This window comes from Rhinopithecus bieti, unplaced genomic scaffold (assembly GCF_001698545.2).
Source record: "Rhinopithecus bieti isolate Rb0 unplaced genomic scaffold, ASM169854v2 scaffold_11508, whole genome shotgun sequence".
Classification (NCBI taxonomy): domain Eukaryota; kingdom Metazoa; phylum Chordata; class Mammalia; order Primates; family Cercopithecidae; genus Rhinopithecus; species Rhinopithecus bieti.
Genome location: NW_016806932.1, coordinates 1,814,734 through 1,827,099, shown reverse-complemented (window position 1 = coordinate 1,827,099; position 12,366 = coordinate 1,814,734).

Genomic DNA, 12,366 nt, shown 5'->3' with positions numbered 1-12,366 from the left:
TGAGCCACTGCACCTGGCTGTGTCTAGGTAATTCTACACTCACCTTGCCTGTACTCTCTGGATAATAAAACGAGTTTAGCCGGTGATGATGATGATGATGATGATGATGATGATAATGACTCTGGATAAATTGAATTTACAGGGCAGCACTCAGAGCCCACAAAGAAATGACTTGTCCCTGAACAATTAAAAAGTATGGAGGGCAGCCAAAGTAGAAGGAAAATAATGGTGAATGATGACATTCATATCACCTGCAGGTGATATGGGATTATTGGAAGGACAGAATGACAGATCTGAAAGGGACCCCAAAAACCACTGGCTTCCAAGACAATTTTTACAACAGTGGATTCCTTTCTTCAAACATAATCATACACTCCAACATATGAAGTAGATCAAAGTGGAGCAGTTCTAGATGACAGGGAGCAGGAGGCTGAGGCCTGGTCTGTCCCCCCAACCCTCAGGGACCCTCAGAACACAACTTCAAAAGCCAGGTCTCATTCAACACCTTTGTTTTACAGATGAGGAAACAGAGGCCCAGTCTGTGAAGTTACTCAGCAGAAACCTCCAAAAATGTGCGAGGGTGGGAGGCTGAGGTGTCAGGGGGTTTCAGAACAACTTTTGGGTGCAATTCTTGAAGGCCATCAGGCCAGGTGTGCTTTCCCCCTCGGTGGCTCTCAGCTGTGACGGGGCAGAGGCACCTGAGAGTGTCTGGCAGGACTGTCACTTGCGAGTCAGGAAGAGCAGAGCCTGGAATTGCTCAGTTGGAGTGGCCATGGTGGCCTCTTCTTTGAGGACCCAAACCCATTGGAAATGGGATTAGTCTTCCCTCCATTCTCATCAACCACACTAAGGAGAATCAAGTCCTCTCAAGGCTGGACTGCCCAGCCTCTGTCCTCATGGAAGCACCCAGGCCTCCCACACAGGAGCTCCTGCCAGCCCCTCAGGGGTGCCTGAGCTGTCCTCACGCACTCACCTTCCCCGTCAGGTGCGCACAGTGCAGGGTCACTGAGAAATCAGTCAGATGTTATGCCTGAAGCACCCAGTGCCTGGCCTGGCCCCCAGGAGGGTGCGGCCTTGGTCTTCCTTCTCCTATGCTTTCAGCCAGAGTTGGAAAACCGCTTTCCCAGGCCCTGAGTTTCCTAAGGCCCTGCCCAGGATTTTCCTGCAAGCTCCGATTGCACTCTGCTGGTCCGGTTAAAACCCCTAACGGGGAGCTGGCTCATATCACGAAAGCTGCTTTTTAGAGGGGACGCCGCCCAGCTGCATAATCAAATATTAGAAGTCCAAATGAGAAATCACAGCTTGGAATGAGGTCTAGAGGCTTGACCAGCTTTTCAAGTCGTAAATCATACTCATTCTCCAAAAAGGGTGGGTCACGAGGACCTCTAGGCACCTCAACATGAGCTGTTGCAAACAGCAATGGTAGTGTGAGCCACGGGGTAGAAAGCCAGTGAACAACCCATCAGGCTCAAAGCTCCCCACCCGCGGGAGAGATTCTGTGTCATCAAATGGGGGTAATGGAACTCCGGAGCCCTTTGTCCCAGCCCTTCCCTGATGCCCTGGCCTCCCCGCTAGCTTCCACACCAGCACGATGCAGACAAAGACCCACTGGGGATTTTCAGAGCTTTTACTGGATGCCTCTTTAAAGTGTCTAATTTTAATGAAGAAATCTTTCATCTGCCATCCTGTTTCCAGGAGACAGGTTTGGAAGGAATTTTCACAAGTCACTAAGGCCCCTTGGAAATGTGTTTTTTGGTGGAAAATGTAAGGCTGTAAGACATGCACAGAGATGTTCTCACTGGGGGCGGGAGTGGAGGAGGCAAGGGGAAGAAATAAAACACCAAGAAAAAAACGCTTCAAGAGCCAAGTGGAGGAAGGATGCAGAGGTGCAACCGAAAGGGGAAAAGTGTTTGGGAATATATAAAGAATAAGTCAGCCAGAAAACACAGAGTCTCTCCCTGGGGAAATTATATGCAGCTCTAAAAAAATGCTACGGACTGGAAAGTGCATGGGAGGGGTGGGCGAGAGGGGTGGGGTGAGGGGAGAGAAAGGGCGGGAAGGAAAATGTCATCAACAACTGGAATGAGGTAGAGACAGTACATGCACACAGAAAACATGCCAGAAAAAAAAAAATACCCTCAAGTTCCTCCCCTCTGCAGCTTTCTGAGCCAAAAAGAAAAAATAAAGGCAACAACTGCTGAACTGGAGAGATGATGGAGATGGAAGAGCAGGTCTGCAGGGTCACGCAGCTGTGAGTGCAGGGGATGTGCTCAGACACAGCCCTGCCCCTCTGGAGGTGATGTCGGCTAGAAAGCCTCCCTTGCATACCCTCCTGGTTTCCAGATGCCTTTCTCCCAAGAACCTCCTGTCCTGTATTTTTCACCAAGGGAGCAGCTTCCCTTGCCCGTCGCCCCCACCCCGACTCCCTCCACCCAACTCCTGGACTGCAAGGAGCTCCCACAGCACTTCCTGTCCACTGCATGACACTCTCAACATTATGCCACATGGGACAATAGTCCATCGTGGTGGGAGGTCAAGGCTGATGCCAACGAGCTCAGCAAAACCTGAGACTTCACGGAGGTTCCTGGGCCCCACGGGGAAAGGGATAGGTGAATATGCATAAACTCACGCAGAGGAAATTTGGCCACTGATGCTATGGAATTTAAACACAAACATGAGTCAAGGGGTGGAGCGGGGAGGGGTGAGAGAGTGTTGAGACAAAATTCATAGACTATTCCATGACGAAACGGCAAGTGAGAATCACAGGGGTTAATGGAGATGGTTTTGTTAAAAGAGAGGGGCCCTCCCCCCATCACTAAATCACTGGACAAGGCTGATGAGCAGAGCCACCTAGGGTAACTTGAGTTAGGCTTTTACAAGCCTGTGAATTTACTCTTGGTGGCCATGACAGGGTATCTCCTGAAGCTCACGATGAAAAAAGGTGTGTTTTCCTACCTCTTTAGGATATACAGTCCAAACCAGCACCAAATAACGGAGGAGTTTGGCAGGGGGGCAGGCTTACATGGCTTTGAAATTTCTGAATGAAAAATATCATCCTGAATTACACACAAAAGACATTTCCCATGTGCTTCTGTTTACCCTGTTTCTGCTAAAGAGATATTACTTATAAATGTAAAATGTTAAGGATGTTGTCTTCAGCCTGGAGAGAAAGAAAGTGTAATTTGCGGCTTTTGCTCAAAGTGATAACCTTATTAAGTAATGGGATTCGCTGATTAACTGCTACTAACAAAACATTGTTGCCAAACCTGATAGTCTGAAACCTTCAACAGAGCTGCTGTCAGAACCACTTCTCCATCCCACCAGCCCTGGGGGATTTTACAGAGATATTTCTCATTTAAATAGCCCTCATCTTCCAGTATTTTTTATTGCTTCCACTAATAGGTTAACAATAAGTTAGGAGCCACTCCTAAATGGATATCGAATCAACCTTGGTGAAGAGTTCAAGGAGAAAAGCAATTCTACTTAAAAAATGATTTTTTAATGAAAGGGGTAATGGGAAAATGTGCGAGTTCATTGAGCACTGGAATGAATGGAAGTTCTTAGTCAGAGATCAGAAGGCAGGATCTGCCCATGCTCAACATATGTGATGGCACTTTAAATTCCTAGAATGGAGCAATATCTCTTTCACAGTGATTCACATAGTATGTGGGAAATTCTCTTTTCCGGTAACTTGCCTAAGAAAATCAACTCCATTCTGGTCTTAAGAAATACTTTACTACTTAGATAATCAGGAGAGAGAACCCTGAGGTAGGTCATCTTGGTCTTAGCTATATATCTCCTATAATTCCTCTCTTCCCTACAGAGCCCCGATGAGTCCCACCAGCTCAGGACTCTCAAGGTCATGAATCTAGTCATAAACGGCCCGTTCTGCAGCTAAGTCATAGACCCAGGGGCTATTAGAGCGGGCCAGGGTGGGGCTGCGGAACGTGGACCTTGTCTAGTCCAACTCCCTGGGGTCTGGAAAGGTGAACTGACTTGCCCAAAGCCCTCATCTGGTCAGTGAGAAAGCCAGAACTAAAATCTGGGCTTATGGCTTCTGGTCCAGTCTGTCTTCTGGCTTGTGAGAAACAGGGAGTGAGGGGGGCAGTGTGGGTACATAGGCACATTCCCATGTGCATGCACCTGTACATCAACTTTGAGCCTCACTCTGCTCATTAACTGCTGATCCCGTCTCTCCATGATGTCTAATCATCCACATGGCACAACTGTTTTCCCAGGGCAAGATGCTTCCCTCCTTCTTTTTTTTTTTTTTTTTTTTGAGATGGAGTTGAACTCTGTGGCCCAGGCTGGAGTGCAATGGCACGATCTCAGCTCACTGCAACCTACGCCTCCTGGGTTCAAGCATTCTCCTGCCTCACCTCCCGAGTAGCTGAGACTACAGGCATGCACCACCACGCCCAGCTAATTTTTGTATCCTTAGTAGAGATGGGGTTTCACTATGTTGGCCAGGATGGTCTCGATCTCTTGACCTCATGATCTGCCTGCCTCGGCCTCCCAAAGTGCTAGGATTATAGGTATGAACCACCGTGCCTGGCTGCTTCTCTCCTCCTTTTCTAGGCCTGAAAGTGTTCAGGTGTTCAGGTGGCCAAATCTGTGTTCAGATTTGACAGAAAAAATATAACATTTATGTCAGGATTTCTTCATCTTGGATCATTTATAGGTAGGATACTATTGTTTGTACAACTATAATGAGAAAAAACTAGTAAAAGAAGCTGGGTGTTGAGAGCTTGTGTCTAACTACTGGAGGAGAGCAGACTCAGAGAAGTGACCCTTAAATCCGGGTAAGTGAGGGCACTTGGAGGTGTATTTACTTGTGTTGGCTAGGGACTTAGACTTCCTGGATGTATGAGAGAGGTCATTCAGTGTGGACCCGTGCTGGGGGAGAGAGGACGGATATGAGCTTGATAATCGTTTTGTTCAAGGCGGGGCAAGTAGCAAGATTAAAATTCTCAGTCTATTAAGTTGTAAGCAAACCAAGGGCAGATGATGAGAGACGGCTTTGGAGGCCTGCACCCCAACACTCCCCAAGACTGGCCTTCCTTGCTGGCCTCACCCAGCCATCGAGGACACTGTTATGGGAGGATTACCTCCTTTAACCCCCTGAATTGCTTTCATTGAGAACTGTGTTTTCTTTGCCAATGATCATTGCTAAGCATTAGGGACAGGGTAGAGGCCTCTGGGTAGGAAATCGGCAGGTCAGGATTGGGGCTGGATCAAAATCCGGAAGGAATTGTGACCCTCAAACTAGAGCCACAATCAACCAATAGGAGTAGACTACCCTGGAGCAGGACTCCAGATTCTGCAGACACTGTCTGAGGGCCTTTGACAAGCACTGTAATTTATTTTAATCCTCTCACTAACAGAGAAGGGAGGCCCTCTTGTCTCTGGTTACTGACCAAGAAGGAGACTGTGTTAGCCATTCTTGCATGGGTATAAAGAAATACCCGAGACTAGGTCATTTGTGAAGAAAACAGGTCTAATTTGCTCACTGTTTTGCAGGCTGTACAGAAGCATGGCGCTGACTTCTGCTCAGCTTCTGGGGAGGCCTCAGGGAGCTTCTACTCTTGGCAGAAGGTAAAGAGGGAGCTTGCACATCACACAGCAGGAGCAGGAGCAAGAGAGGGCGGGAGGTGCCATACACTTTTAAGCAATCAGACCTTGTGTGAACTCACTCACCACTCAGGGGATGGCGCTCATCCATTCATGAAGGATCCACCCCCATGACCCAAACACTTCCCAGCAGACCCCACCTCCAACACTGGGGATTACATTTCAACATAAGATTTGGTGGGGACAGAGTTTCAAACCATATCAGAGACCCTAGAGGAGAGACTGGCCCAAGATGACCCTGGGTGGACACTCCCCTCAGGTCTCTGATCAAATCTCACATTTCTTCCCTGCACCAGACCACCCCTTTGTGATCATAGGAAGGTCAGGGGGACACAGTAAGCTTCTTAGAGAACCCTGGACTCCTGTAATGAGTCTCTCCAGGCCGAGTGCAGTGGCTTGCACCTATAATCCCAGCACTCTGGGAAGCTGAGGAGTGCAGATTGCTTGAACCTGGGAGTTTGAGACCAGCTTGGGCAACATGGCAAAACCTTGTCTCTATAAAAAATACACAGCTTAGCCAGGCATGGTGGTGTGCACCTGTAGACCTAGCTACTCAGGAGGCTGAGGCACAAGGATTCCTTGAGCCCAGGAGGTTGAAGCTGCAGGGAACTGTGATTGCACCACTGCACTCCAGCCTGGGCGACAGAGTGAGACCCTGTCTCAAAAAAAAAAAAAAAAAAAAAAAAAAAAAAAAAAAAAAAAAAAAAATTCTCTCCTGAACCAGTGTGGGACCTGGGCTGGCTGCCCTGAGGTACAGCAGGTCTCCAGGTGACGGGGGCCTTCCAGGCAGCAGTGAATTAGCCTCTGTGGCTTCAGTTGTCTATGGGCCACCTTGAAAAAGCTTATCCTTGCTCTCTACCTATGGGAACCAGTCCTAATGAAATAGTAATCAACATAGAGAAGTTGATCAGATAAAACATATACAAGCTCACATAAATTTTATTCTTTATTTAAAGTACAGAAATACTTTTTACAGCATGAACAGAAAGTACTACATTGTGTTGAAATCTTAAGATTTAGAAATCTCACTGAATCATACCCAGGCCCATGATGCATTGTACTAGAAAAAATACTGTATCAAAAATGAAAACAAACAAACAAAAACCACCCCAAACTATTAAAATCATTAAGGCCAGTAGTGGTTGTTTAATGAAATTGTACATACCTGGCTGTGGTGTACATACCAATCACTGTTTAAGAGAATACATTAAAAACAGAAAAATTGACCTCTAAATAATGAACTAATTGCCACCCTGCAAAAGTTAAAAACAATAACAGGCTTTGAAAGATTCAAAGCACATTTTGATGTAGTGTCTTATATATAATGGTCAATTTATGAAAACACTGTGTATGATAAAAATAAGTACATCCAACTCACTCCTAAGTAACACGCTATACTTACAGCCTGTTTATGACAAATGAGAGATCGTAAATATATGCAGTAAGAATACATGTGGGTTTATACTCAGATAATGTATATGTATGCACAGTATGTGATGAAATTAAACTAGAGGATAAATAACGTTAATAAACTCTACATTTTGAGGCACATGGGGAATAAAATTCATGTTGTTTCTAAGTTATAGACAGAGCATCTTTTTTTTCCCTATCTTGGTACCTTAGTGTAATGCCGATTTGCATTTAACCTAGTTATCTTATGTTTGCATGCTTTGCAAACTGAATTACAGAACCAAATTGCCTATTACAATTTCCCATTATGTAACACAATTACATAGGAACACTTTGAGGTGAGAGGATTGTCCCAGTATTAGGAAACACTGATTTCAGCATGCTTGCAAAGAGCAAAGATTAAGGAGAGGCCCTTTCCCCAGGTAACAGGGTTTACTGCTGTTTCTCTCCAATGTAAATGCCACTCACCATTACAATGAGCTATATTCACTAATGTCTAGTCTGCAAAATTAGATCCACTGGTTTTGTTTTGTTTTTAAAGAAGCTAGGACCTAAAACGACACCATTTCCTAAGCCGAAAGCTTCTCTCTCCCCAAGCACTTCCAAGTAAAACATGGAGTTGAACTAATGTTCCAAGATTCCATTACGTTCACAAGAAATGAAAGCACAATGAATTTTCATACAATTAGAATATCTGCAGTACATACGCCGAGTCCTTCTTGCACACGTGCCTCAGCACAAGCAAATGACGTGCAAACTTTCACTGATGACCTTTCTCTTTAGTTTGCAAACCCAATCATAGAAACACACATGAACATGTGCACACACCCCCTCTAAAAATCCTTAATTAGAAGGGAGGAAAGACTGTCTCGGTAGAGAAGAGGGAAGTAGTCAACCCTGTTTCTATCTTACCGGGATGAGGAGATGACCTGTTTGCACCCTTGGTTCCTGGTTGTTTCATAGTGTGCAAATAAAGAAGACGTTTTACCAGGGAAAAGGTGTGGCTGCCGCTCTCCCAGATGGGGCGAGATCGGGAAGCCTCCCAAGTGGGTATATGGGATAGAAAAGTAGCATAAAGAGGTGGAAACATGAGATTAACTAAGGCTGAGTTGAAAGAAAGATTCTGAAAATAAACCCGTCAACTTACAAAACAAAAGACATAACATTTCAATCATCATCATTCTACCTCATGAGCTTGGGAACACGGATTTCACTAACTCATGGGCCCTCATTGGCTAGCAGGAGTCTTGTTGTATAATGACAGCCTAGTGTAGCTAGTAAAACACACCTTTTGGCCCCATGAAGGGAGAAGCTTCATGATGTTACAGTCATACTTCAGTAACAAAAAGTTTTCACTGTTAGTGAAAAAAATAGCAGCAAGACAATTATGATAAAATGATTTTATTCAGTTTATTTAGTTTTCTTGCATGTGAATAGAATGAAAAGCAAATTTATCCACAAATGTATGTGAAGTATGAAATGTTTATGTGAATGAAATTACTTCTAAGTATATACAGTAGAGAAATAATCTAATCAACAGATATCTATAACATGGAGATATTTGCTCTGTAAAGCAAATGATACTTCATATTTTCTTGAGGATAAAATGAGAGGAGCTCTTTTTTTAAATCCCCAAGTGATCAAAGATATAGCCAGAAGATGACAGAAAATTAAACAATATGGCTTAGAACACAATGGATAATAAAATAAATCAAAGTCCCTCAAACTCTCTCACACTTGGATAGAAATACTTTCAGTTCCTGAGGAGGAAACACGTTTGACTTCTAGAAAGACCTCGAGGTGCGCAATTGTGCTGGAGAAAGGCCAGGAATGGAAACTTTTTTTTTCCCAGAGCTATGCTGCCTTTCTCCTTCCTCTAAACCACATTTGCTTTTGGGAAATATGTCATCATCTTTCCCTACTCAGACACAAGCCACTTAATATTGCATATGTCTCAGTAGTCTCATAAACGTCCAAAAACAATACCACACCCCAGAAATGCTTCTGATGTCATCACCGTCCTTCGTTTTTCATGCTGGCTGGATCCTCCTCACTTACACATGAGGCTCTGGCCTGGCTTTGGTCATGAGGCTGTACAGTCAGTGCTAACTGGGTCTGGACAATGCTCTGTGTTCTATAAAGAACTTTGGCATTATCTGAATTGCTGCTGGATGTCAGAGTGACTCCGTGCAGGTTGCAGGATGGCGGGAGAAGCAGCTTGTGGCTCTCAAGAGGTACATCGAATTGGCACCAGGTCACTTAATCTTCAGGGCTGAATGAAGAGGGACAGCTAGTGAGAAGGGCATTGTGCTTCATGAAGATTCAAGAGGCGCCTCAGTGGGACATCAGGGTGAGTCACAGAATGAAACATTCAGAAGGGCGGAGACTGTCCTTCCCAACCTCAGGCATCGAGCTGAGAGGGTTAGACCTTGAGAAATAGAACAAGTGGAGATTGGGCAGGAAGCGGGACAGAGTCGAGAAATGCTGTGGGTGGGTGACAACTGGACAGAGGTCAGAACTGCTGGGCTAGGGAGAACAGAGTTAGCTTACTCTTATTTCTTTCTCTACCCCGTCTCTATCCCCAAAGGCATTTGAGCTAGTGGAATGGAGAAAGACAAAAAAGAAAACAAACCAACAAAAAAAATGGAGTCAGGAAGAAATAATAGAATGAAAAGTAAAAAACGAGTGGGAAAGAATGGCCAAGTGGTGCTTACATGGCCTTGAGAAGTTATGGGCCCATGAGAGAAGAGGATCAAAAAATATCTAGATGAGGTTGCAAAGGAGGAGAGGCAGAAACCAGCAGACATGAAAAAGAAGAGAGAGGAGTCAAGAGCCTATAACTACTATGGCAGCACAGCCCCACTGGCCTTGGCCAAAGTAACTGAGCTGGAAATGCTTTTAAAGGTCATCTGGATGACTCCCCTCCTTTTCCAGATGAGGAGATGGAGGTACGGGGGGAGATGACTTGGAGAGCTTGTTTCTTGTACACTGTACCATGCTCTGCCCCCCAAAGAGCAATGTGGAACCCACGGGGCAGAAGGTTCTACACTGGAGGGGAGCTGTCCAGGTGTCCCGCAAGACCTCTTTTTCCCAACTGTAGGATTCTAGGATTCTACGTGTGAGGGTGGTCTCTGTATGTTCGCAAACACTCACAATATCCTCAGCTTACCATGCCTAAGGATATAGCAGTAACATTACTTTAAAATGAATATGTTGAATGTTATACATCCAAATACTGTTGTCCTTCAAAGTAGTCCATACATTGCTGCTCCTTATTTTAACACCTGCCTAATATATTTAAGTTAACCAGTGAATTGTGGCTGTTATTGTTCAAACTGTTTGTACCAAGTAAGAAAACACACAAGGAAAAGACAAACGCATGTGTGTGAAAACACATGATTTGAAACCTGAAACTGATTACCCATGTCACGTACCAGGCATGAGCCCAGTGGCTTTGGCTTTCTCCAAAAAGAAAAAAAAAAATCCACCCTCAAGGGATGATGATGGGTTTCCAACAACACTTTTAAAAGAATGTAGTTGAGGATGCTACATTTATGGTAGAGGTGGCCTTCAGTCATACATCATTGCTGTAAAGCGACACCTAGTTAGGCGCCATTATTTCGTAATGAGCTGTTTGGAGAAGCAAGGCTTCGGGTGTATTCCAAAGTTGGAGCCAACAGAAGAGATTGATGTTGGCCTGTGCAAGCGCCTAGTGCATGGAACTGACTCTAAGGCTCAGACCATGTGGTCAAGCCCCAGAGCAGGGTAGGGTGGGAAGACAGCTGAGGTATAAGTGGTCTGTGTGGTATATGTAGACCCTTCAAATGGAAAGATGCTGCTGGCCCCACACTGTCTGGCATCACTGTTTAATCACCCGTGGCTCTACCTGCCATCTTTTCCTCTGCAGGAAATCGAGCCCAATGTTAAGCATGGGGAGAACCTCCGGGCTCCTTATGTAGGATTTTAAGAGCGCAGATCTGGGGCCTCTCTTGTGAAAGCACAGTGAAGAAAAGCAAATCCTCCTCTGAAAGTGTGCTTTTGCCCAGAACTGCTTCTAAGTCGGGGGCATTTCCTGAAGCCCGGGAGAGTCACAGCGAGTGTTCTCTCCAGGCCGGCATCTTGGTGAGGCCCATGTGTGATAACACCACCAAAACCACAAAGGAATTTACCATGGGAAGTGTCCCAGCAGTTGCTTATTAGCATTAGAACAATTACACCAAGTCTATTGTTAGCAGACTTGTTTTCATTATCCTTATCTGGTGGCAGTAAATAACAGCGATTCTCTTTCAAGCAAATGCTAGATTTCCAAAAATCCAGCTTCCAATTGTCTGTGCAGGGATCATCTTGGATTAGGATAACCGTTGGAGTGGACAACACCCCAGAAGCAGAGGTGCCCAGCGCTCTTCATGCAGGAGCAGGGCGGGACACACAGGAGCTGCCTGCAGGTGGAGGGGGGTGATGCTGCTGGGTTTGACATCACAGAATGGAAACAAGAAGGTTTGTTCCCCTGCATGTCTGACCATCTGCTGGACCATCCCCAGGGTTCTCAGTGTGGCCCTCTCATGCCACAGGGGAGGGATGGGGCACATGGCAAGGCAACAGGAGAGCCTGGCAGGTGCTCAGTTCTTAGAATGTTTATGACCAAAAAAAAAAAAAAAAAAAAATCAGACCCATGGACAGGTTTGCACCCCTCTCCTTAAAAAAAATTGCAGTTTTTAAAACAATCACTTACTCTTTCACAATTCCATGTCTTGTTATCTGAGGTTTTAAAAAAAAGTGAGTCCAATCCCCTTCCCCTCTGTCCCCAGTGGAGAAGAGCTGAGAAGTGACCCCTTCAGCACAGAGGTCAGACAGTGCCTGCTGACCGCTTACACATATGAAAACCTGGCTGTTTCTTTAGAACAAGAGCAGACTATTTCCATCTTTCGAGAACTTCTGACAATGACTAAATTTCAGTCCCTGGTCACCTCTGGGCATCTCCAATTATCTTCAGAGATTTGACAAAATTCTCCTAAAACCATCTCAAAAATTATTTTAAAAGAATTTTAATTAAAAAAATAAGAAATATTCTGTACAGCACATAGATACAAAAATAGGTTATTGCAGGATAAAGGGTTGGGGCTGTTAGAATCGCTGCGTTCATTGTTTTCCTAAGAAACTTATGGTGTAGGCCTCCCTCTCTCACTGGTTTCCTTCTCCAGTAAACCAGCCCTAGTCCCATACTCCTTCCCAGTGTATTTAATATAGTTGGTAGCAGCCCTGCTGCAGGGAAATGGTGGGAGCTCCGTGTACTCTCTGGTAGGTGCTAAATGCCCACAAGACAAT